The following is a 23038-nucleotide window of genomic DNA, read 5'->3' as shown; positions in this document are numbered from 1 at the left end:
TTCATCACCCCGTTTGGTGCTTTCTGTTATACCTCCATGCCGTTCGGCCTCAAAAACGCTGGAGCGACTTATCAGAGAGCTATTCAAACATGCTTAGCCGATCACTGGGGCAAGCGTGTGGAGGCTTACGTAGACGACGTGGTGATTAAGACGGAGAATCCAGAAAACTTCATCGAAGACTTACAGCTGGTTTTCAACAGCCTGAGAAGATATAGATGGAAGCTCAATCCTGAGAAATGCGTCTTCGGGGTACCAGCAGGAAAGCTACTCGGATTTATTGTCAGCCACCGGGGAATTGAAGCTAATCCAGATAAGATTGAAGCTATCATGAAGATGGAGGCTCCTCGATCGCAAAAGAAGGTTCAGCGACTCACTGGATGTATGGCAGCCCTGAGCAGATTCATATCCAGGCTGGGAGAAAAAGGTCTGCCATTTTATAAACTGCTGAAGAAAGTGGATAAGTTTCAATGGACTTCAGAGGCCCAAGAAGCTCTAGACGCACTGAAGAAATTCCTTACAACACCGCCGGTATTGAAACCGCCCCGGCGAGCTACGCCGACTCAGCCAGCTGAAGATCTGCTGTTATATATCTCTTGCACGACTCACGTGGTGAGCACCGCGTTGGTAGTCGAGCGAGTGGAAGAAGGGCATGCCTACCCGGTACAACATCCTGTCTACTTCATCAGTGAAGTTCTAGGCCCATCGAAGAAAAAATATCCTCAAGTTCAGAAGCTATTATATGCAGTACTTCTAACTGCCCGCAAGCTGCGCCACTACTTTGACGATCACAAAGTCATAGTAGTTACTGGTTTTCCAATAGGGGACATTCTTCACAACAAGGAAGCCATTGGCCGAATAGCCAAGTGGGCTTGCGAGTTGGGGTCCCATGATATCGAGTTCCGACCTCGCACTGCCATCAAAACTCAAGCACTGGTCGATTTCGTATCAGAGTGGACAGAACAGCAAGTTCCGGATAATCCAGAAACCGCAGAAGTATGGCGAATGTATTTTGATGGCTCGCTGAAGCTGCAGGGAGCAGGAGCAGGGATTCTCTTCACTGCACCCGGAGGCGATCACCTCAAGTATGCCCTCCAGTTGCTATTCCCGGCCTCTAACAATGCAGCCGAGTATGAAGCTTTGATACACGGATTAAACATCGCTATATCACTGGGTGTCAAGAGACTGATGGTGTATGGAGATTCTCTGGTAGTCATCAGTCAGATAAACAAGGAATGGGATTGTTCAAATGATTCAATGGGAAAATACTGCGCCGTCGTCCGAAAGCTAGAAGATAAATTCGAGGGCCTGGAGTTTCATCATATAGAAAGAGATCGGAACACGGCGGCTGACGTACTGTCCAAGCTCGGATCCGGTCGGACTCAGGTCCCGCCCGGGGTCTTCGTGCAAGAAATTCTCCAGCCGAGCATCTCGACGGATCAAATAGAAGAGTGCATTATCATAGATCAACCCGAGTCAGACTCTGATGACTGGAGGCAACCGATTATTAAATATATAAAGAACGAAGAAGAGCCAGATGACAAGAACTCGGCAGAGCGCATTGCCAGACAATCAGCTCACTATACACTCATTGGGGAGGTATTATACAGGAGGGGCGCGTCAGGCGTCCTCATGAAGTGCGTTCTCCCATCCACCGGGAAGCAACTTCTGGAGGAAGTCCATGCAGGGCAGTGTGGAGTACACGCAGCATCCAGAACGTTAGTCGGAAAGGTTTTCAGGTCAGGATTCTATTGGCCAACGGCGAAGAATGATGCAGCCGAGTTAGTTCGGAGATGCGAAGCTTGCCAATACCTGTCGAAGCAACAGCACATGCCAGCGCAGCAGCTACAAACCATACCAGTAACTTGGCCTTTCGCATGCTGGGGATTGGATATGATTGGACCTTTCAAGAAAGCTCAAGGAGGATACACCCATGTATTGGTGGCAATTGACAAATTCACTAAATGGATAGAGTTCCAGCCCATTGCCTCTTTAACCTCTGCTAAAGCCGTGGAATTCATACAAAGCATAATATTCAGATTTGGGATACCAAACAGTATCATCACTGACTTGGGATCCAACTTCACCAGTTCAGAATTCTTTGACTTCTGCGAGCAAAAAAGCATTCAGATCAAGTATGCATCTGTAGCCCATCCGAGAGCCAACGGGCAGGTTGAGCGAGCCAACAGAATGATATTGGAGGCACTTAGAAAAAGGGTCTTCGATAAAAATGAAAAATTCGCAGGAAAGTGGATAAGAGAATTGCCTTATGTTGTTTGGAGCTTGAGAACCCAACCTAGCCGGGCCCTACATGGAAACACTCCTTTCTTCATGGTCTATGGGTCGGAGGCAGTGCTACCTGCTGATCTCAAGTTTGGGGCGCCAAGATTGATCTTCGAGAGCATAGCAGAAGCCGAAGCCACTAGGCTGGAGGATATTGACGTACTTGAGGAAGAACGACTGAATGCAGTGATTCAATCAGCACGATACCAGCAGACTCTAAGGCGTTACCACGACAAAGCTGTGCGGCAACGTTTCTTTTCGATGGGAGACCTCGTCCTCCGCCGAATTCTAACGGGGGAGGGACGGCACAAGTTATCACCCTTATGGGAGGGACCTTTCGTAGTAGCAGAAGTCACTCGTCCCGGATCATATCGCCTCACCCAAATGGATGGCACGGAAGTTGGGAACTCCTGGAACATAGAGCACCTCCGAAAGTTCTACCCCTAGCTGTATTTCAAAACAGCCAAAGCGACCACGTATTCTGTATAATGGAAATACGTCATCAATAAAGAGAGATTTCAAAGATACTTGGCTCATTTATGATTGACTTGCATTCTTACTTAACTCGGGGTGACCACTATGCCCTACGAACGGAGCAATCGACTTAAGTCGGCAACGACTTAAGGCGGTGCAACATGCTCACGCTTACTTAACTCGGGGTGACCACTATGCCCTACAAACGGAGCAATCGACTTAAGTCGGCAACGACTTAAGGCGGTGCAACATGCTCACGCTTACTTAACTCGGGGTGACCACTATGCCCTACAAACGGAGCAATCGACTTAAGTCGGCAACGACTTAAGGCGGTGCAACATGCTCACGCTTACTTAACTCGGGGTGACCACTATGCCCTACAAACGGAGCAATCGACTTAAGTCGGCAACGACTTAAGGCGGTGCAACATGCTCACGCTTACTTAACTCGGGGTGACCACTATGCCCTACAAACGGAGCAATCGACTTAAGTCGGCAACGACTTAAGGTGGTGCAACATGCTCACGCTTACTTAACTCGGGGTGACCACTATGCCCTACAAACGGAGCAATCGACTTAAGTCGGCAACGACTTAAGGCGGTGCAACATGCTCACGCTTACTTAACTCGGGGTGACCACTATGCCCTACAAACGGAGCAATCGACTTAAGTCGGCAACGACTTAAGGCGATGTAACATGCTCACGCTTACTTTACCGAGGGTGACCACTATACCCTACTAACGGAAGTTACCGGCTAAAAGTCATTGACGGCTTAAACCAGTATAGCATACTCGCGCTTATACAGTTCAAGGGATGATCTCCATATCCCACAAGCAAACTTCATAATCATCATGCAGCGTTACCACAAACTTGCAAACTAATAAATTCTGATACAATAAGGGAGTAATCACGTCATTCGAATGATAAGCCGATAACCTCTAACGAATGCTTGATCATGCTAACTGCGCGCTCAGAGCGCGCGAACTGTTTCTTTATTTTCCAATATCTCTCTCAGGAACGACTGACGAAGAAGGGCGATTCGATGAATCAGGGGCAGCAATCACATCGGCTCTTATATCTTCAGGGACAGCCACGCCGGGTCTTCTCATCAAGATTCGTCCCGCCCGAATGGCCTTGTCCAGGGCCTTATCGCGCTGAGCTTTGAAAGTGATAGCAGCTTCTTCAGCAACTTTAACAGCCTGCTGAGCAGTTTCTAACTCCTGAGCAATGGATTTCTTAGAAGCTCGGAGTCCCTTGATGGCGGCGTCCTTTGCCGACAGCAACTGTGTAAGGCGGGCCACTTCGTCCGAAGATTCTTGCAGTTGACAGCGCTGATTGTCAAGCTCCTCCATCGTAAAACGGTGGCTCCTCTCCAAGATGGTCAGCGAGTTGCTGGAATCTCGGTACAATCTGTCCAAGTTATCGCGAGAAGCAGCAAGGATGCGTTTTTCTTCCTACAAGCAAAAATCAACTCATTCAGAATCCAAAAGCATGCTAAGGCGAAGCACAGGTTCGTAAGCTACCTTCTCAGAGTCAAGCTGGGCATGAAGAGAAGAACTCAGAGCGTTGGCATCATCCAAAGCCGCAGAGACCTGACTCAACTCGATCTGACTCTGAGAATACTTTTCCTCGAAGTCGGCGCATCGTCGAGCCATTTCAGCTTGATCTTGGGAACGTTTTTCTTCAAGAACTGTGATCTGCCGAGTCATCCCTATCAAGAGGTATTCAAGCAAAATGAGGTCAGAAGGTAAAACAACCCACGGGCAAGAACAAAGAAGAAGAAGAAAGGGCACTAACCAGCATTGGTGGCCTCCAACTCAGATACACGACCCCGAAGCAACACCGGATTCCAACGCTCAAGAGATGAAGCCACCTCCGGGATGGAAGCACCCTGCGACTTCAGCTGGCCGACCATTCCATCCACCAAAGCCTGATAAGAAGAGCGAATGAGCATAATGGCAACAACTCATGCAACATTAAGATCAAACTAAAAGCACAGCACAGCACCTGGAGATTGGAGAAAAGCGAAGGGATCCCCAAGTCAGGAGAAATCAGCTGATGACCAGATGCCAGACCACCACTCGAAGCAGCTTGCAGCAGACCAGCAGGAACGAGCTCAGTACATTCAGCAGAGCTTAACGCCAGACCAGTGGGGATGCTGCCCTCCAAAGCGACCCCCTGATCCGGAGTTTGAGCCACCATCATACCGCCAGAGTGTGGAGGTGAACCCACATGAACATCCATGGAAGTGCAGGAGGGAGACCTCGCTCGGACACCCTCGGGGGCTGGGTCAAGGTTGGCACTGCCCACTTGAGCCGGGTCACCCCCGGCAACACCCTCGGGGGCTGGGTAGTGGCCTACGCTCCTCACCTGAGCTGAGTCCTCCCCGGCGACACCCTCGGGGGCTGGGCGCATGTCAGCACTATTCAAAGGATCCAAGCTCTCTGCCGTGACCACCTCTAAGGTCGACGGGCCCTCAGCTACCTCCACAGGATCAGGACGATCCAAGTCATCATCCCGGCCCTCGAGATCGTGCTCTAAGGTCGACGAGGCACGGGACGACCTCAACCCAGCATCTGGCACGGCCGCACAAGTTTCTGTTGCATCAACGTCTGCAGGTTCCAACAACAAGTTCTCAGGGACCATATCCTCTAGAGCTTGATCAAAATTGGCCATGGACAGTTCTTGTAGACCAATAAGAGCAGACAAGGCAGGAGAAGGAACCCCACTACTACCGCCGCTAGCGACGAACTGCCGACTGTTTTTCCGAGTCAATGGAGTTTCATTCTCTTCCTCCTCATCTTCCACAGCAACAGCACAAACAGCACCCTCATTGGGGTCAGCAGCAGGCGGAGCACACCCATTGGGATCAATGTCAGCTAGGCCAGTTGCAGTCATTTCTTCGATAGCAGGAGCTAAGGTGCTGGCATCCTCGTCAAAGATAGACACTCGCCGGAGGCGTCTTCTTTTCTTCTTCTGCTCATCAGCAGAAGGCTCGGGCTGACTGGTTCGGCTAGGACGCCTCGGGCGAGTGTTGACAGGTTTCGAGACGTCCAAGGTCGCATCAACCTCTGGAAGGGGGACCACTGCCAATGTACCATCAGGAGCAGTATCAGATGAATCCTCAGCTAGCAGATCGAGCATGTCATTTATGTCTGCATCACTAGGGTTCAGAGGCACTTCAAAATAAATCTGCCGTTCATCATCAGGTATCTCCCCGAGCGAAGCAACTAAGGAACGGACCTCTTCAGCAGAAGGTCGCACTCTAGGACCCAAACTGCTATCTGTCATGGGTGGATTGGACACAAAAAGAGTGAAAGCTTGGGAAGAAGGTAGGTTCCAAGCCGAATATGCCACTGGAGCTCCAACGTTTGAAACTTTGCCCCTGAGGATCATTTCGAGTCGGCTCACCAAATCAACAGAAGGAATTCTCTTATTAGTTACTCGGGTTGAGTCGGCCAGCCCTCGGTAAAGATATGCCGGATAGGCCCTGTCTTTCAGCGGCTGAATGTTTTTGAAAACAAAATCTGTGACCACGGCTTCGGCAGTCAGACCTCTCTCTTTCAGTAATCCAACTTCAGTAAGCAACGCGCCCGCCTCGGCTACTTCTTGGTCTGTGGGAGATTCAGTCCAACTCGGAGTACGAACGTCTGCCTGTCTTCCTGAGCGGGAAGGGAGAGAATTTCCATAATTATCCATTATAAACCACTCCAGACGCCAACCTTTAATGCTGTCTTTAAGGGGTATCTCGAGATACTCGGTCTTCCGCCCCCGACGCATCTCTAAACTGGCACCTCCGACCAATTGATGTTGCCCCCCGGCCATCCCAGGACGGCAGTGATACAGATACTTCCACAAGCCAAAATGCGGCAGCACGCCAAGATAAGCTTCGCAAAGGTGAACAAAAATAGAGATTTGGAGAATGGAGTTAGGGTTCAAGTGAGTCAGGTTGATGTGATAAAAATCAAGGATGCCACGGAAAAAAGGAGATATGGGAAGGCCGAGGCCGCGAAGAAGGAAAGGAGTGTAAACCACTGACTCGTGGGTATCTTCGGTTGGAACAGTAGTCCCATGGCAAGAACGCCAAGAACAGAGTTCCCGTGGAGGGAGAACCCCGATGGAGACAAGGCGGAGAAGCTCAACTTCAGAAATCACAGACATATGGTTACCTGCGAAGGGTAACTGACTGTTGGGGTCGATGGCGGGGATCACTGCAGCAGACGAGTTCGCGGTCTTCCTCTTGGGCGCCATTTTGCTTCTCGCTGGCGAAACAGAGCAGGAGGCGAGTGGCAGAGAAGACTCAGATGCGGAAATGCAATAACTAGGGCACGGAAAGAAAAGGCGGCTAAAAGCGCGACTCTTAAGGGATATTCTTGAGCCAGATACCTTTTCAAAAGTGCCCAGTCATCACCCGGCGGTCATCTCCAAAATCCCAGCATGCCACGTGGATATCTAACAGTTATTTCCAAGAAAGCCGATGTGCCACCTCATCACTCGGCCGTTTTCCTCAAAGTAACTTGAGAAGCTGGCTATCACTCGGCGCTGCCTCTAAACGCCGACCACGTGTTCAATCGCTCGACATTACTTCTAAAATGCCGACGTCGACCTTCAATCACTCGGCGCTGCCTCTAAAACGCCGACCACGTGTTCAATCGCTCGGCATTACTTCTAAAATGCCGACGTCGACCTTTAATCACTCGGCGCTGCCTCTAAAACGCCGACCACGTGTTCAATCGCTCGGCATTACTTCTAAAATGCCGACGTCGACCTTCAATCACTCGGCGCTGCCTCTAAAACGCCGACCACGTGTTCAATCGCTCGGCATTACTTCTAAAAATGCCGACGCCGACCTTCAATCACTCGGCGTGTCCTTTAACACGCCGACCACGTGTTCAAACGCTCAGCATTACTTCTAAAATGCTGACGCCGATATCCTATCACTCGGCGTTACTTCTAAAATGCCGGCCCCGTATTTTGTCGCTTGGCATTACTTCTAAAATGCCGATGCCGATCTTCTATCATTCGGCATTACCTCTAAAATGCTGGTTTAGTGTTCGATTGCTCAGTGTTACTTCTAAAATGCTGATGTCAATCTTCACATCGCTCGGCGTTGTTTCTACTATAGCAAAAGAATCAGTTCAACATTCAGCAAAAGCAATGGCAAGTCATCAAAAAGAGGGGATAAACGATAGACTTCATTAAAGGGAAGATTAACGAGCTTACAAACCAACTCTTTATGAGTTGGTACTTCCCTAATTCTACTCTACATTACTACTACTACTAAAACTACAATATACTACTCTACATTACTACTACTACTAAATTAAACTAATTACTACTACATTATTCTAGCTATACTAAACTATACTAATATCTAAGAAGACCAGTGGCGTCTAGCCACTGGCCCTGCCCCTGCCGCCGCCGCCGCCCTTGGTGCTGCCCCTGCTGCTGCCCTTGGTGTTGCCCCTGCTGCTGCCCTCGGTGCTGTCCCTGCTGCCGTCGCCGCCGCCCCTGCCACTGCCACTGCCGCCACCGTCGCCGTCGTCGTCGTCGTCGTCGTCGTCGTCTTCACCCTCGTCGCCGCCGTCCGAGTCCTCCTCATCCGAGGAGTACTCCGACTCATCCGAGCCTTCGAGCCCGGCGCGCTCGACGGCCCGGATGTACGTCCAGACCTCCGCGGCTATCCCCTGGGAGTCGTCCGAGTCATCGGACGACGCCGGGGGAGAGACGGGAGCCGGAGACCCCTCGGACTCGGAGGAGAACTCCTCCTCCGAGTATTCCGAGTCACCAAACTCCTCCGATGGAGGAGTCGGCTCACGCTTGCGCTTGTTGTTCTTGCCCATGGTTGAAGCTTTGGGAGAGAAGAAAGGGAAGAGGCAGTAAGGAGCAGCGAAGAGATGCGAAGAAACCAGAGAAGCAAAGGGGTTATTTATAGAAGGGAAAGGCAACCGCTCACTTCTAACCGCGGTCACTGAACAGTCGCAAGGCATTCAATAAGCACTTCCACCCACCCGAAGACACGTCAGACGGCGGACGCCGTTTCATGCAACACTACACCCATTGGGACTTCAGTCAACAGCGCAAAGGATATGATTACACTCGCCGTCCCATCGCATTACTACTCAGAGGCAACCGGCTAAAACACTCAGCGTACCAAGCCGTCCCTTGCCCACACCCATTGGGGGGGGACGCCCAGGAATTATCAGTATATCTTTCAAACGGTCACATCTGTGCAGAGCATGCAGTGAATACCTCAAGACAAAAATGAGATATCAGTAAGGATCAGAGGAAAGCCAAATATAACCAGCAAAGTACAAGATATGGCCGACAGAAGCGACGTGAAGACTAGACAGAGAACGTCCGTCAAACGTCCAATCAATCGCAGAAGCAAATAAATTGCACTACCTAGCAAGATATGGATGGATTGCAAACTCGGCTGCTAAAGACAAAATATACGCTGACATTTGCAGCAAAATATTGATGACATAATGCTGACCTCAAAAGCATAATGCAAAATAGCTTCATGCCAGTTTCCACAAGCGAAAGGAAGACCTTCGAATGGATTATCTTTAAAAAATCCATTTGAAGGTCGGGGGCTACACCCATTGGGTGCACCTCCGGTGCACCCCATGGAGTATTATTCTAAACCGATATAGCGCCGACTTCTAAGGCGTAGAGCAAGATTGAAAAGACCAATCCTCAACCGAGATGCAGGAGCGCGAATGGAGATAACCTTTGGAAGAAGACCTTCGAGTAGATTATCTTCTAAAATCTACTCAAAGGTCGGGGGCTACACCCATTGGGTGCACCTCCGGTGCACCCAATGAAGTCCAGAGTCTTACAATCCAAAATGCCGACCTCTAAGGCACAAGCACAAAACCAAACTTTGGTCGGACGAGTGATCAGAGCCAGAGAAGACAGCAGGAAGTCATTTTCTGGACCTTGGATCTTTGAGTTGATTACCTCTAAATTAACCCAAAGATCGGGGGCTTGTGGGGGATAGATATCCCCTGGGTCCACTAAAGAAGTAAAAGGCCTCACGAAAAGCCCAAGGGCCCAATAATTCGTAAGGTCATTCTTTCGTGGGCCTAGGGAAAGACAACCAATGAAGAAGACGTGAGACTGATTAGTGCAAACACAGGCGGCCCACAACGTCGAACGAATGAATCACAAACGGAGACCCGACTTTCCCGCGCCGAAGCCCCCATGCAACGGAGCCATGCGAGGATAAGTCGGCGAAGGTTACGTAGGGATAAACTCAAGAGGTTCACTATCTTTCAGCTACTTGTTGTTATCATATCACATGTACTGCTCCACGGCCGAGTATATAAGGCCTAGGGGGCACCCCTTCAGATCGATCGACCCTGTTCTACTTAGCCACCCACAAAAACTCTCTGCGCCCTCTATCCAGAGAATCCTCTTGTAACCACGCTCATATACTCACCAGGACGTAGGGTGTTACGCACTTCTAAGCGGCCCGAACCTGCAAATCTTGTCCACTGTCCCTCGTGCGATCGGCACGAACCATTTTGCTACAGTCGTCGACACCGTCCTACTCCTAAAAACACCTTGAGGGGCAACCCCGGGTGTGCGGTCGGACCCAAAACACTGACAGCGCTGGCATGTTGCGACGGTGCACCCCGGGCCTGGTGGCGATGGCGGTTGCACGAGGCGCGGTAGGCTTCGACAACGACGGTGGTGGCCACCACCGAGCGCCTGGTGCACGGTGAGTTGCTGCCGCTGATGGAGGCACTAAGCAAACGAGGGCTAGGGGCGCGGCGATGGTCGACCTATAGGGACGTGCTGCTCTGCTTCGTGTTCGACAACATCCGCGGGCGATTGCGGATCTCAGAGGCACGCGTGGCGTCGGCGGCTCCCCTAGACGCAAGCGATAACCCTATTTTTATGATATTTTGTATACATATTTATGCCAACGTCAATAGATTTTTATGATATATATTTCGGTTCATGGCTCCACTTCTATCTATTGTCTGTTTATGATATTTGTATTCACATTTTACGCAAATGATTTATTGATTTTATACATTATCTCGTTACTTAATTAGTGTGTATTGAGTTCCTACTGTTTACACCATATGTATAGGATATTTACAACACACATTTACGCAACGAAGTAGAAAATTAGAAAAAGGTAACGCTCTAAGAAATGAGGTCATTTGCCACGATTCCATAAATCTCGCGTATGTCAATCCATTTCCTTTCAACGCACATTCTTGCGATCCTAAATTTGTGCGCATGCAGCAGGAAACATATTTTTTACGCGGTATACCAAACTGCATAAATATCTACACCGTGTAGCATAATTAGTATTGGTATATGTCATAAACTGGTTCCAACGACCCTAGTTGCATTGTTATTGAAGAGATCCTATATTTATGGGGGAAATTAAGCATTTAAATAAGTTTTTTTTTGTTTTCATTCAAGTCAATCCATTTCCTCTCAACTCATTGAATTGTTGTTGGAGAGATCCTATATTTATGGGAAAATAAAGCATTTAAATCAGATTTTTTGTTTCCATACATGTCAATCTATTTTCTCTCAACACACATTCTTGACATCCTAAATTTATGCACATGCAGCAGAAAACTGATTTTGTACGTAGCGTACCGTATTGCATAATTATATACAATATGTAATATAATTAGTGTTACTATATATCATAAAACGTTTCAAACGAGCCTAGCTGCATAAATGTTAAAAAGATTCTATATTTATGGACGGAATAAAGCATTCAAATAAGTTTTTTTGTTTTCATGCATGCTAATCCATTTTCTAAATTTGTGTGCATGTCTTCCAAAATTTTCACGCATGCAAATGGAAACAAATGTGCATGCAAGGGATGAGTGGGTGTGGAGGCAGTTAGACGAGTTGCGTCAGAGGGGAGGTTTGACCGCATGCACGTGGTTGTTAGGTCCAAGAGTGATTAGGGCTTCCTATAACTATTGGAATCCCCCGGTTCCCAATATTATATATATATATATATATATATATATATATATATATATGCATTTGTATTATATTGTACACATTATGTTTTACATCGCCTTATCTATATATCTAGCTATTTATTTATCTATCTATTTGTTTGTCTGTCTGTCTATCTATCTATCTATCTATCTATACATATATCTCATATGAATAATTAAACTTTTCCTTACATCAAAACAAAACATGAAGCATACCTAATCAATTACACCAAAGCCTGAATCCAATATCCCCTTAGAAAAATATAGCAGTCAATAAATCATATAAACAAGCAGAGCAAACAAATAAGAGCTTAATTTAAGACATTAATATGATGCTAAACTTTCTAGCATTTCACCCATTATATAAAGAATGGACAAGGAGGCATTGCCACACACAACTAAAACATAATACCGATAAACACAAGGAAATTAAGCTAGAGTCAGCTCTCTTAGCTCTGATGGCACTTCTCAATAAGGATGCCAAAGCTCTGTGCTTTGCAGCCCTTATCGTGATGGCTGCGATATTCTCGTCTTGTGAAGCAGGAGGTAGTAATCATTTGTACAACCACATATATGTGTATGCATGTGTATTCTATTTTATACATTATGTTTTACATCGCCTTATATATGTATCTATCAATCCACCTTTCTTTCTATCTATCTATCTATCTATCCATCCATCTATCTATCTATCTATCTATGTATCTATCTTTTCTGTCTATCTATCTATACATATATGTCATAAAAATAATTAAACTTTTCCTTGCATCAAAACAAAACATGGGGCCTACCTAATCAATTACACCAAAGCCTGGATCCAATATCCCCTTAGCAAAATATAGCAGTCAATAAATGATATAAACAAGCAGGAAACAAATAAGAGCTTAATTTAAGACATTAATATGATGCTAAATTTTCTAGCGTTTCACCCATTATATAAAGAATGGACAAGGAGGCATTGCCACACACAACTAAAACATAATACCGATAAACACAAGGAAATTAAGCTAGAGTCAGCTCTCTCAACTCTGATGGCACTTCTCAACAAGGATGCCAAAGCTCTGTGCTTTGCAGTCCTTATCGTGATGGCTGTGATATTCTCGTCTTGTGAAGCAGGAGGTAGTAATCATCTGTACAACCACATATATGTATATGCATGTGTATTCTATTTTATACATTATGTTTTACATCGCCTTATATATCTTTCTATCAATCCACTTTTCTTTCTATCTATTTATCTATCTATGAATCTGTCTTTTCTGTCCATCTATCTATCTATACATATATTTCATATAAATAATTAAACTTTTCCTTGCATCAAAACAAAACATGGGGCCTACCTAATCAATTACACGAAAGCCTGAATTCAATATGCCCTTAGCGAAATATAGCAGTCAATAAATCATATAAACAAGCATAAAACAAATAATAGCGTAATTTAAGACATTAATACGATGCTAAATTTTCTAGCCTTCCACCCGGACTTTATATAAAGAATGGGCAAGGAGGCATTGCCACACACAACTGAAACATAGTACCGATAAACACAAGGAAATTAAGCTAGAGTCAGCTCTCTCAGCTCTGATGGCACTTCTCAACAAGGATGCCAAAGCTCTGTGCTTTGCAGCCCTTATCGTGATGGCTGCGATATTCTCGTCTTGTGAAGCAGGAGGTAGTAATCATTTGTACAACCACGTATATGTATATGCATGTGTATTCTATTTTATACATTATGTTTTACATCGCCTTATATATGTATCTATCGATCCACCTTTCTTTCTTTCTTTCTATCTATCTATCTATCTTTTCTGTCTATCTATCTATACATATATGTCATAAAAATAATTAAACTTTTCCTTGCATCAAAACAAAACATGGAACCTACCTAATCAATTACACCAAAGCCTGAATCCAATATCCCCTTAGCAAAATATAGCAGTCAATAAATCATATAAACAAGCAGGAAACAAATAAGAGCTTAATTTAAGACATTAATATGATGCTAAATTTTCTAGCGTTTCACCCATTATATAAAGAATGGACAAGGAGGCATTGCCACACACAACTAAAACATAATACCGATAAACACAAGGAAATTAAGCTAGAGTCAGCTCTCTCAGCTCTGATGGCACTTCTCAACAAGGATGCCAAAGCTCTGTGCTTTGCAGCCCTTATCGTGATGGCTATGATATTCTCGTCTTGTGAAGCAGGAGGTAGTAATCATTTGTACAACCACATATATGTATATGCATGTGTATTCTATTTTATACATTATGTTTTACATCGCCTTATATATCTTTCTATCAATCCACCTTTCTTTCTATCTATTTATCTATCTATCAATCTGTCTTTTCTGTCCATCTATCTATCTATACATATATCTCATATAAATAATTAAACTTTTCCTTGCATCAAAACAAACATGGGGCCTACCTAATCAATTACACCAAAGTCTGAATCTAATATCCCCTTAGTGAAATATAGCAGTCAATAAATCATATAAACAAGCATAAAACAAATAAGAGCGTCATTTAAGACATTAATATGATGCTAAATTTTCTAGCCTTCCACCCGGACTTTATATAAAGAATGGACAAGGAGGCATAGACACACACAACTGAAACATAACACCGCTAAACACAAGGAAATAATTAAACTAGAGTCAGCTCTCTCTGATGGCACTTCTCAACAAGGATGCTAAAGCTATGTGCTTTGCAACCCTTATCGTGATGGCTGTGATATTCTCGTCTTGTGAAGCAGGAGGTAGTAATCATCTGTACAACCACATATATGCATATGCATGTGTATTCTATTTTACACATTATGTTTTACATCGCCTTATATATATATATACCTTTCTTTCTATCTATTTATCTATCTATCTATCAGTCAGTCTATCTATCTATACATATATCTCATATGAATAATTAAACTTTTCCTTGCATCAAAAGAAACATGGGGCCTACCTAATCAATTACACCAAATCCTGAATTCAATATGCCCTTAGCGAAATATAGCAGCCAATAAATCATATAAACAAGCATAAACCAAATAAGAGCGTCATTTAAGACATTAATACGATGCTAAATTTTCTAGCCTTCCACCCGGACTTTATATAAAGAATGGACAAGGAGGCATTGCCACACACAACTGAAACATAATACCGATAAACACAAGGAAATAATTAAGCTAGAGTCAGCTCTCTGATGGCGCTTCTCAGCAAGGATGCCAAGGCAGGAGGGGTAGCTAGTAACAATTAATTTATTACAACCACACATATATGTATGTATATGCGTGTGTATTCTATTTTACATATTATATATGTTTTACATGGACTTGTCTATATATGTGTACCCACTAATGAATTGCAATGCATCGTATATATGTACAGGCAATAGGTGCCATGCTTTCCCAGGATGTGACTCGATACTGTGCTGGGCGGAATGTGACAGGCTAGGGTACAGCAACCCTAAGCCACGCTGCCTTTATCCCAAGCCTAACCATGATGGCGATGAATGTTGTTGTTAGGCTAAAAAAAACCTGGGTGTGTGTGTGTGTGTGCCCCTTTGTTGAAACGGTGTATCAGTTTCATGCAAGGTGGTGTGTGTGTGTCTCACCGCCAACTATGGATGTTGGTCAACTATGAATAAGAACAATAATTTGTGATGCTTATATATGTTTACTAAATTATTTATTACGGGTGCAAAACCCCCACTATATGCATGATTCTGTATAAGAATGGGTCATAAATATATAACCATCTCTTTTAAGGATAAGTACTTCTTCGCTCTGATATAGAAAGATACGTTGTAGTTATTGAGTTTAGCAGTATATAACAGGTTATTGTAACTCATTGCTTTTGGTGTACTAATATATTGAGCACAGAGAGAGAGAGAGAGAAATTAAGTTTTAAATATAAGCACGATAAAGAGGAGAATGTTAGGTTGATATCATCTGGCTCATCAAGGGACCGAACCGGACTCAACCCCCTACACTTGATTGAGATGCAAAAACACAACAATCGTGTATAACAAGGGTCTGTTTGGTAGAGCTACGGCTCCTCTGAAAATAGCTTCATCTCTCGATCTCTGGCTCCTCTACTGAAGCAACCTGACCATAGGAGCCACCAAATTTTTTTTTTAACAATTCGTTTGACCCTTCCCTATTTAGACATTTCCACGAACACCTTATATTGCACGTATTGCACGACGACGCGCCTGTAATAAGCCATGCTCGACGCGCAAATCAGGGGTTGTCCTGATTGTTAGGTATGCTGCAGATTTTTTTATAGCAATCCCATAACAAAAAAAAGGAAGGTAGTCCGCTGATTCACGCTGAGACAAAACAAAAACGAAGAACACGGTATTTATAACTTATGAATTTAGAAACTAATAACTTGTCTGGGTGGTGTAGTTGGTTATCACGTTAGTCTCACACACTAAAGGTCCCCAGTTCGAACCTGGGCTCAGACATATTTTTTTTCTTTTTCTTTTTGCTTTTCATAATATACGTCCATGGACGCCAAGCGCATGTAGCTTAAGGGTGAAAACGGTCGGAAAAAACCTCTCACCATTTTCACCCGCATAATTTTTTGTTCGGTCGAAATCGGTAAACGGATAACGACCGATAAATTCAGGTATATCGAAAACGGTTAAATCCGAGCAAAATAGCTCGAAATTGATCGGGAAATGGTAACTGTAATCGAAAAAGCTCACAATAAACAAATCCTAATCACACAAATGTTCATTCACATCCACATACAAATCTCATTCACAAAAGTACATAAAACACAATCTTGTCCACATATAATTGGTCATACACTAATACATGTCCACTCTTAAATTTTAACACACAACACATAAGTCTTAAAACACGATTGTTCATTCACATTCACATACAAGTCTCAACCACACAAATATACAATACATAGTCATGACCACACATAAATGATCATACATGTTCACTAAAGTTTTAACCACATAGTATATAAGTCTTAAACACACGATATATAAAATAGAAATCATGTGACATGCCGTCTGGATCACTTGATATATCTTCTATGACATCTAAAACTCTAATCTCTAAACCCTAACGGGTATAGTTCTTGCCTCCTTTGTTTTTTTGTGGACCGGGAAAATACGGTTAAAATACGGGAAAATACCGGATTTTCCCAAGAATTCCGAAAACGGACGGTAACTATGTCTCACTGTTTACCGTACCGTTTTCGTAATAACATATCTCGTTTCCGTCCCGTTTTCCGTATATCCCGAAAAATCTGAAAATGGTCGGAAAAATCTGGTAAACGGTACCGGAAATTTACCGAATTTTACCGACCATTTACATCCTTAATGTAGCTTGCCCTGATGGAATGCCAAGCAGAAATCGTTTTCGAAACCTTAACGAGATTTAGGACTAAACAAAAAATAGTTTTTGAAAAAAAAACAGAATGCAAGTGTTCTGTCTTCATACACATCTTAATTCTATAGTGATTTATTTAAATACACTAGGTGAGTATCCGTGCGTTGCAACGGGAACATATAATACCATGATAACTTATATACAAAATGTGTCTTATATTATTATAAGAAAATATTTCATAATCCATCCATGATAACTTATATACAAAATGTGTCTTATATTATTATAAGAAAATATTTCATAATCCATTTGTAATCCTAGCCATACATAAATTTTGTTATTTTAATTTAGTTGTTTCACTAATACATTACAACCATCAGTATCATGCAGACTTCGATATATGTCATGATTTGCATGGTCTCATCATTGGAGAGCACGTGCCACACCGGTAGAAGTTCCATCGTACATCGTTAGTCATTAGGCACGCACCACCATACACGCTTGCTTAAACAAAAAAATACAAGTGTGTGTTTGCGAAGAGAATTAAAGGCATGCCGGCACAAAAGCTACCCCGACGATGGCGAGTGGTCATTATTGTCGGTCCTCCTCTGCTCACCTCCAGTGCTGAGATGATGCCACAATCCTTGATATAGTAGTCGTCGAACGCGCGTGACATGGTGAGTACCGATGACTCTTGGCTGAGCTGCCAAATGAAGTGCACCCCGGGCTCATCAGCGAGGTAGTACACCTGGTCATTGCACCACCGGATGTGCTACTCCTCTACATACATCTTGTTCGAGGACACTCACACAACAGCAACAATGGTCGTCATCCCAGCGCACAAGAATTCATGGTCGGTCAGTAGCGACTTACGTGGCAAGTTGGGCTTCAGGTGGATTATGAGCTGGACGACGTGATGGTGTCGTCGTCGGTTGCGGTGCCCAGAACAAACCGAGAGTCCTCGGCATTGGCGATGACCATGAGGTCCCCATGTTTGACGATGGACAACGCGGTGCAGTCGCTCTGGACCGCGTCCAAGCCGCGACTGCGCCGGAGCTTGCCGTACACAGCGGCACATGGGCCACGTAGGACTGCTTCCAGAGGTCGAACTGGCAGTCGCCATATTTCTTCTCGTCGTCGATGAACGACGCCAACGCGAGCGCCTCATGCTAGTGGTGTTTGTTCGGGGTTTCCAAGTAAGAAACATGGATTCATCTTTGGCATTGGTTTATGAAAATGACTTATAAGTCAGATCCATTGAAAAATATTACGAAGAATAAATGTCACACATGCAAAAAAAGGAATTTAAGTTGAAAACATTATTCAAACAAAAGAAATTGCATGCAAGGCTCTTCTTTAAATACTACTCCCTCAATCCAAAAATATAATTTAATAATCTCGGTGATACTTATCTACTACTACACATTTTGCAAGGGTAGCAGGTGGGCTTCGGGAGAGATGTAGTATATGTCTTTACTATAATAGATGCAGACATAAACACATATGTGGTGTAGTGGTAGCTACGAGTACATTTACTTGAGGTGTCGCTAGAGATGGCAATGGGTAAATACTCACCGGGTATTACTACCCCATACCCAAACCCACGAAAAAAATAACCCCACCGGGTCACCCATATACACTGGTGGGTATGGATTTACCCCCATACCCATACCCACGTGGGTATGGGTCACCCATCTGGTCACCCGTACCCACAAAAATTAAACATCTATCAAAATATTATATTATACAAATATTAAGTATATCCATCTAAATATCATTACAAAATTTCTAGCATCATTTAACCATCCATTCAACACACATTGGGTGAATTACATATTCCATTACATGGTCATTAAATTGTCGTTAAGCCTTCTATGACATAATGACCTAAAAGGTTATTAAATAGTAAAAAAGATGGATGACTAAAGTCTAAGTTCATGCTTGGGCTAAGTTTATATTGGGTATTTTATACCCACGAGTAACGGGTATGGGTGAAGATGGAACGTTCTAATACCCGTTTACCCATTGGGTCAAGATTTTTGCCCAATAACAGACCCACAGGTAGAATATTTAGCCCACATACATACCCTAATGGAGTAAATACCCATCGGGTATCGGGTCGCGGGTACCCATTGCCATCTCTAGGTGTCGCGGGTTTGAATCCCCTTGGAGCCTGTTTTTTTAATTTAATTTTAGCTAGGCGTGAAATCTACGTGGGAATGGTAATGAGCTTTGTGTGGAGGGAAGAATGAGAAAGGAAACAGGGAATGGTGACCGGACATGAGAATGGACTGTGGGCGGAGGGGGGGAATCGGAAAGGCAGAACAGGGAATGGTGAGAATGGACTGTGCGCGGAGGGGGGATCGGAAAGTCAGAAGAGGGAATGGGAATGGCAGAACACATAATGACAGCCTACACCTTACTGCCTTAATAAGTAGTAGAGATGATAATGACTTTTACTGCATTGCATCGCCTTATATTGATTGTGACCTACCTTGTATTAAAATGTCTTACAAAGTATTACTTAAATTATGATGAATCAAGTTATATGGCTAGTTCTACGCTCCATAGTTTGATGTGTGATGTTATTTTATGGTTTTCGATGGTTATCAATTTACTTTCAATCGGATAGTTTCATGTAAGGTACTGTGTCGTGATTTTCACTTCACTACACCTTTAAACCGTGAGTTTCTTTGTGTCTTTCCACCTATGCACCTGCCACCATACCCAATGTGCGCTGGGAATTAACAAAAAAATACGGCGGGGTGAGATTCGAAACCCTGTACGCGCGACCACTCAGCTGATGAGTGTTTAAAAGATATATTGTAAATATGTATACTAATAAACTGGTGGAGATAGCCTTAGAACCCTACTTTCTTGTCTTACACAACTAGGAAAAAATGTATTGTGGTCTTAGGAGGTTGTCTCATGATCAAGGAGACAGATATTTGGAATAATGCACGTCACTATTTATCTAAGAGTAAAAGAGATTGACCTTGTGTTTTGTGTATGAACTATAAATTATCAATTATGATTTTGGAAATTTATAGGCTGCCTCCAATAGCTATCATATCTCATCCTTTAAACTCCACTCTGCAAACAGTGTAATCTACTGTGCAAATACCCTATTTTACACAATCTGATATGGACAACCTTAGAATACATCCTGTATGTATAAACTGTTAAACTGTAAAGAGCACTAGCGCATAGCCGCTATATAGGCCATAACCAGGTATTTTGAACATTGGTTGAGATTATATCCCTCAAGCCTAGTTTGGATACTTTGGGATTAGAGTGTTTTGGAGGGATTGGAGAGAGTGTAGATCCCAATAGATCAAATACTCTCTCAATACATCTCAATCTACTCCAATCCCACTCATTACTAGAGTACCCAAACTAGACCCCAAAGCTCAAATGGATAGAAACTCCCCATCCACACTCAAAACACCGTCCAGAGAAGAAGACACTTGTGGGCAATATCAATGGTGTCTCCCAAGTCCCAATACGACACCCCCTCCAAGGCGGAAACGTTGCAGGTTTTCACCCAGCAGAGATCCGGATCCACACGCGTGGTAAGACGCGCGCGACAAAGAAAAGCAGTGGCCACAACGACGCCTCAAGCAAAAGAAATGGCACCCGTAGGCATGCATCACCACCATTTTTAGGGCCTGTTTGTTTCGGTTTCTGGCAGCTTCTGACCACCAAAAGCTGCTGCGGACAGCCAAACGCTCAGCTTTTCAGCCAGCTTCTATAAAATTCGTTAGAACAAAACCATCCAAAATCAACATAAACACATAATCGGTTGAGTCGTTTTAATAGTAGGAATCTGTCACTTTCTAGATCCTGAGTCATATGAACAACTTTATCTTCCTCCACACGTAATCGTAATGATACTCAGATTCTCCCCACAGCCAGATTCTCTTCACAGCCAGATTTTCAGAAAAGCTGGTCAGAAAAAAGCTGAACCAAACAGGCCCTTAGTCCGTCGTTGCAGCTTTTTTAGTCGGAAGGTTCGAATCACATGACCTAATCGGTGTCTTAAGTCTTGCTCGGGCTTCATTTCGGTCCTGGATCTGCTACAACTGCCAGCTACTACGACAGGGGTGCCGGGTAATCACACACACAAAACATCTCATACTTTGTATATATGCTCGATATATATCAATCATCGGTACGTATCTTTGGTATGTGCAAATAAAGTAGCAACACCACAAAAATATAACACCCACTAATATCATTGATGATCTAAATAACTGAATGGGAAACATGGATTCATGCACAATGTGGAACACCAAAAGTGGCGGACAGTCCAACATAAAGACCCGGACGATCCGCGCCCCCTCGATCAGATTAACTCGTACGATTATTCTTATCTCGTATGTGGTTATCCATCTAATCACGTAGGATCTACTGGGTATCGCCTAGGAACGGGTCTGGACCTCCCCTTATATATATGTACAGCTGATTGAGAACATTGAACACATTCCAATCGAACCAATCTATTTTATTTACCTTTCCTGTCCTATGAGTATATGTAACGTAGCTTTAATTATACCTTTTCACATATCCAACTCCACCCATATTCGACTCTACGTCATCTAGATTCGTCTTGGGTGACATGCCGATCACCCTAGAATCTTACCCCTCCTAGTGGCAAGATCTACTTCAGCTACTTCACTTAAGATCTGTTCCTCAAATTGGTCTCTTAATTCCTAGGCGACTCTACGTCGTCTGGGGATCTACATGGGTGGCCTACAGACCTGGGGCACCCTAAGATCTCTCCCCAAGGGGGCAGGATCTAGGTTCCCGCAAGGAAGAAGACGACTCTGTGTCATCGCAGACCATCCGGCCTAGAGCGCGGAGCACTCGGCTCGATAGAGGGAAGAAATTTCTTCTGCCGCCAAGTCATAGATTGTTCGGCCCCGTGTCGCGCACCGTCCGCGCCGCCCTAGGGAGCAACACCAGGCGACCCAGTGACTTGTCGCGGACCGCCGCCGACATCCACCTTGTGGTGCTGAACCCAAGGTATTGCTCATCACGAGAAGGATCTAAGGTTCGTTGTTGTTTTGCTCCAAATGGATGGTGGCCATCATAGGGGTGACTCAGTGCTCTAAATATCTTTAACTTTATTCCACCCTACATCATCTAAAGGTGTCAAGTACCACCAGACGGTTCATTCTAGTGTTTGCTCATGAAATCGGCGCCAACACGCTTTTTGGCGACTCCGCTGGGACAAAGGTTGCAGATCTACAAAATCAGGCTTATATGGCCAATTCTAAAGATCTCAACAGTGTTTCTCCAAACAGCGACACAAGGTTGACTAATTTGTCAGCCGCTGAGCATAAGAAATTAGAAGATGACATGAAGAAGCTGGACGAGGAGATACAGTGACAACAAGATCAGGTGCTCAAGGTGGGGTGACTCAGTGCTCTAAATATCTTTAACTTTATTCGACCCTACATCATCTAAAGGTGTCAAGTACCATCATACGATTCATTCTAGTGTTTGGTGACGAAATCGGCGCCAACACGCTTTTTGGCGACTCCGCTGGGGACGAAGGTTGCAGATATACAAAATCAGGCTTATATGGCCAATTCTAAAGATATCAACGGTGTTTCTCCAAACAGCGATGCAAGGTTGACTAATTTATCGGCCGCTGAGCATAAGAAATTAGAAGATGACATGAAGAAGCTAGACAAGGAGATCCAGCGACAACAAGATCAGGTGCTCAAGGTGGCGGAGAAGTGGTACTTGTCACACTTCAGGGAAGATCGTCACCGGAAGGTCGTCCAAGAGAGGGAAATAAACGTCTATTACATGTCATTCGTGCCACAGCAGCTCCCCACGGTATGTGATGCCAAGTCATCTCATGATATTCAATCTATTAAAATTTCTTTTGATAATCGGATTAAAAGTATCACGGAGGATATAAAGAAGATG

At 44.3% G+C, this 23038-nt stretch overlaps 1 long non-coding RNA gene and 1 other non-coding gene across 3 annotated transcripts; both read left to right on the top strand.

The window, feature by feature from the left end:
• The first annotated feature begins 13238 nt into the window (after positions 1-13238).
• On the top strand, positions 13239-15414 carry LOC103652795 (uncharacterized). 2 transcript variants are annotated; one of them, XR_565072.4, is made up of 2 exons: positions 13239-13412; positions 15132-15414. It is a non-coding gene; the product is annotated as an uncharacterized lncRNA (long non-coding RNA). The 2 variants fall into 2 exon arrangements; XR_002268667.3 differs by lacking the exon at positions 13239-13412 and adding an exon at positions 13511-13953.
• Positions 15415-16138: 724 nt separating this feature from the next.
• On the top strand, positions 16139-16212 carry TRNAV-CAC (transfer RNA valine (anticodon CAC)). The gene has a single exon. It is a non-coding gene; the product is annotated as a tRNA-Val (tRNA).
• Positions 16213-23038: the final 6826 nt, after the last annotated feature.

Source organism: Zea mays, chromosome 4 (assembly GCF_902167145.1).
Source record: "Zea mays cultivar B73 chromosome 4, Zm-B73-REFERENCE-NAM-5.0, whole genome shotgun sequence".
NCBI lineage: Eukaryota > Viridiplantae > Streptophyta > Magnoliopsida > Poales > Poaceae > Zea > Zea mays.
This window is presented reverse-complemented; position numbering and strand designations above follow the sequence as displayed.